The 4,574-nt window shown below is 41.0% G+C and overlaps 1 long non-coding RNA gene across 2 annotated transcripts; it reads right to left on the bottom strand.

Annotated features, from left to right (window-relative positions):
- Nucleotides 1-3,723: 3,723 nt before the first annotated feature.
- On the bottom strand, nt 3,724-4,326 carry LOC119790516. 2 transcript variants are annotated; one of them, XR_005281730.1, is made up of 3 exons: nt 4,166-4,326; nt 3,964-4,084; nt 3,724-3,791 (listed from the first exon to the last, which is right to left on the bottom strand). It is a non-coding gene; the product is annotated as an uncharacterized LOC119790516 (long non-coding RNA). The 2 variants fall into 2 exon arrangements; XR_005281729.1 differs by having other exon boundaries at nt 4,181-4,297.
- Nucleotides 4,327-4,574: the final 248 nt, after the last annotated feature.

Genomic DNA, 4,574 nt, shown 5'->3' with positions numbered 1-4,574 from the left:
CCATCTGGCGGAGTCAGGTTACCATATGCTAGGGTGACCAAACGTCCGTATTTCACGTCCTGTCCCGGGCGTCCAGGGTTTTTTTTAGAAAGTGTGGAAATGTCCTGATTTTTTAAATCACCTTAATTGGACCATTAAATTTACAGGCACTAGAGCACTGCGCACAACGCTGCGTGTGACGTAATCCCTGAGCCGCGTCAGTGCGGGCAGCCCTGTTCTTAATCAGAGGCTCTGTTCGAAAACCTGGGCTGCATCCTCCAAGGACGCGGTCTACCCAGACTGGATCCTTTGAAGTCCTTGATAATAAGGAGACCGGAAGAGTTTTGGCTGTAAATTCGAACAGGTTCACCCTGTTATGCTCTGTTCTTTAGCAACCGTGAAAGTTGACACACAAAGCAGGAAAAGAATGAATACCGAGGTTTTCAAAACTGTTTGTTTATTTATTTATTTTTTAAAAAGTTAAAGTGAACAAAGACTACACTCACAAGAATCCAGAGTGGAATAAAGGTTCCAACCACCGGGAGCAGGAACAAATGAAATCAAATGTAATGATAGAAACCTTAGTCACAAGAGAAAATCACCTTAAAACGTTTTAGTTTTATTCAAATTAACCAAAGCTGTTTGCCTTTGGGTTCACTAAACATTTAGTTCCTGCTATCTTCATAGTTGATTGAATTTTTTACTGTTTTATTTTAACTTTATTCTTTAATTATCCTCCCATATTTGTTTGTTGTTCTTTGTGTGGCTCAGTGTTGATGTGTTCCTTTCTGCTCTGCTGCTTAACTCCCAGATTGTCTATAAGGTCAATAAAATGAGAAGAACTGCAGGAGGAACGTCTCACTGTCCTTTTTTAAAGCTAATTTGTTTTAAAACTGCAAGGTGACAAGAACAATTGTTCTATTAACATGAGCTGTCAGGTCAGACCCCCAACAGGGAAACAATAATAACCACCAATCTGCCAAAGCGCTGTACTATAGTAATATTAGGACTCTTGCTCCATTTGACTTAAGTTTGGTTTATTTATAAAGAATCAACTTACAATCACTTATTTCAAGACACTTTACCAGAAAATACAAACAGATCCTGTTCACATTACTGCAATCAAACCTTTATTATAGTGAGAAATAACAGATGAAGATAGAACGACAGGAAGCATACTTAAACAGAACCAGACCCAGTAGGGGATTTAATATAAATAAGTTTTAAAATAGAAACAAGTCCCAACAAATGTCATCTAAAGGCAATTAACATGACAATTTTAATACAGAAACATGTAACAGAAGTAAAAAAAAAAAAAAAACACAGAATCAAATCTAAACACAAACATCCGGTTAGATCCTATTTACAATATGGTAAAGATAAATTTAGTGTATCATGGCATTCACAGAATTCAATCCAAGGAAGCTCAGCCAATCACATCCAGTCGTCAATGTTGCTGCAGTGCCTCCTCTTGACAGTGGAGAGGAAAACCAGCTTCAAGCAGGAAGGAACCTCCAGTAGCTCCATGTCAGCGCCCATCTACTGTGGCTGAGCGGGTCTTTAACAGGACAGCAGACGTTCGACAGACACAGAGGCACCGGTTGAAGGAGCAGATGACCTTATCTGGAAAAAAAGAACAAGAGTTAGTGAACGAACACGATAGTCTGTTACATTTAAACACATAAACACTGGGAGAGGTGTAACTTTAACCAATAGAAGAGGGAAACACACAGGGAGAACCTAAGGTTAACAGAAGTGATAACTGTAAACAATGGATGCTTGGAGAAAATGCCTGAAAATGCTGCATTTGTTGGAGTCTACAGTCTATGGAAGTAAATCTGTGTTGCTGAGATTTGAATTAAAAATGCTACTGAAATTTAAATGTTGTATGTTTGTGCTTACTATTTCAGTGTTAGAATATATTCACAACACATTTTTGACCTAAAAAAAATCATTGTCATTATTTCTACACAGTTGAAATTTAATTTGTTATTTTCTCTTTAAGCTAAAAATTCACATTACTATTTCAAAGTGATTACATTTTCAATACTTATTTTTCAGTTTAATTTTTGAGTGTTAAAAAAATCTCCATATAGAAAATAAAATCGGCATTTAAATGCAGTTTAAAAAGGGAAGGGTTACTTCAGGTCACAGACATTAGCAATGGATTGTGGCGTCCAACACCCAGCCAATCCCCTTACGTTTTCTTGGTCACGTGACGTGACGCATGTGGCGCTCATGCGGTAAGGAAAACCACCATGACCGAGCCGGTCATGCTAGCTAACGCTACCTCAACTACAGAAAAATGAAAGTAATAAACTCACCGTTGAGTTAGCTATAGCTTGCATGACCGGCTCCGTGATGCTGGTTTACCTACAGTATGAGTGCCACAAGCGTCACGTCACATGACCAAGAAAACATAAACGGATATTGTTGGCTTCCCTTTTAACTACTGAATTTAAACGCAGAATTTAAGCGGTGAATTAGAGCCTAGTTAGGCTGAAAATATTGAGTTTGAATTTTGAAAGGTTGAATTTTTTTTATAATGCAAATTTTTTTTAACACTTAAAATGTTACTTGAAAAATAATTTTTGAAATGTGGTAGCGTGGAACTGTGAATAGTTATGTGTATATGATTAGCTTGAGAGAGAAAGAGAGAGAGACAGATAAGCATTTCAACTGTGTGCGAGAATAGCTGTACAGTAGAAGTGGGGTACAGAAGTAGAGATCATCGCAGGATATTTACCAGATTATCAGTGAGATTGACCTCGGTTTTCTTATTCACGCGAGGCGTCACAGCGGGATCTGCTGCGCGTGAGTATGCTGGGTAACCGCTGATTCTAGATGCGGAGTGTGGGGGTAGTGGGGGTCCGATGGTGTCTCCGGTCTTTTAGACTGTCGTGTGATAGGACGCGATCAACCACTTCATAGGGATGGATCAGAAGGGCGCCAAGTGGCGCAAAATGCGGCGGAGGATGGCGTCAGTCTAGTTCTCTGGGAGTACTCTCGGTTCTCAGGCTCACATCTCAGATGGGATTCGACAGTAGTATTCAGGGCAGGCTGTGCATACAACGTATATTCTAGACATGCGGACGAGATGTGATCTCTAGATAGCACGACACAGAGCTGACATACAACGTGCGTGTACAGCTGGGAATAACAAGCAGTTCTCTGCAGTCTTACAGAGAGTGATCACGAATTGGGGGGTTGGGGAGATGGATAAGGGTATATCTCAAGTGGGTAAGTGGTATTGAATAGGCGAGCGTGGAGGAGGAGATATGAATAAGAAGATAAGTAGGCATGTAGTGACACCGTCCTCTCTCACACACAGTGTAAAAACACATGCGAAGCGATTACACGGCTTAGGGGAGGAACAACCTATGAATAAGGATGGTCATGTAGCTTTTGTATCTCCTTGCGTGGTCATCTTTATGTTTTTTTTCTGAGTCCGATGATACTTATGATATGCGATACCCCAATACTGATGAACATCTGGAATTAATAAAGGTTCATTACCTTCTTCTACTGGGTGTAGCAGATTGATGGTTTAGCTGCGAGGTCGTCGACGTTTTTTAGACTCCAGAATGTTGGAGAGACAAATAGAGGAGCCATGTTTCTCCTCCTTAGTGGACTGTGTGCTCCATCCTCTTCTTCAGCTCCTTCATAAATGAAAGCAAAACATCCTCAGAGTCCTAACCTATCTTCATGTGATGTCTCTCTAGTCAAACCAACATACCTCCAAACGTGTGGATGGATTCTGTTCCAATGTGATCCGACTGCTAGAACACTGCTAGCTGTTCAACCTGCTTTCCCTGTAAAAATAAGACAAATTAATCGACAGAATTTCCTCGACATCAAGTTGAAATCTGGGGCAGGATGTTGTTTTCATTATAATCTTAGTCTGTCTGTGTTTCAATGACTGTTATCTTTTAATCAGGCCTGGGAAGCTTGAGTTGTAGGTTTGTCGTGTTAATAAAGTCTTACTCCGTGTGTTTTCTGTTCCAGTCTTTCTCTGTGCCGTCCTCAGGTGGGGACTGGGAAGCTCCTCACCATCCTGGATGTCCCGGTTCCTCACAGGAGTTTTGCTTTTGGACGTCCACAGTGTCTGAACATACATGAAAAACTAAGTGAGGCCAACTGAAATGTTAACTATATATTTAAAAGATGGATTATTGTTGCTCCTTACTGAACATGCTCTCACTCTTTGTGAAGGTCAGCAGCTCAGATGATCCTCCTCTGGTTCGGTCGCTGCAGATCTCATCAGCATCTTCTGATGGCCCAAAGCTTGTAGCGGCTCGGTCCAACATGGGATTCAAAAAACACAGAAGAGATCCACTGCGGTCAGGATAGGCCTAGATGATATGGAGAATATTTCTGCAGAGGGTTCTTTTCCCTCAAACTAGGCCTGAAAACTAACTAACCAGAGGAACATCTAGAACTAGACCAAGTCACATCGGAAAGCCGTTTCTAACAGTCGGTGCTTCTCATAACTCAAATCCTCACATCAGTCCTGTCCTCTGCGTCTAACTGGTCTAAATCAATTAGTTCCACCAAGCGTCATCTCTCTACCTTCTCACCAACATCCCAGAGACCAG

This window comes from Cyprinodon tularosa, unplaced genomic scaffold, assembly GCF_016077235.1.
Source record: "Cyprinodon tularosa strain WSP-4 unplaced genomic scaffold, ASM1607723v1 ctg367, whole genome shotgun sequence".
Lineage (NCBI taxonomy): Eukaryota > Metazoa > Chordata > Actinopteri > Cyprinodontiformes > Cyprinodontidae > Cyprinodon > Cyprinodon tularosa.
The sequence above is the reverse complement of the archived record's forward strand: the minus strand, read 5'-3'. Positions and strand labels throughout refer to the sequence as shown.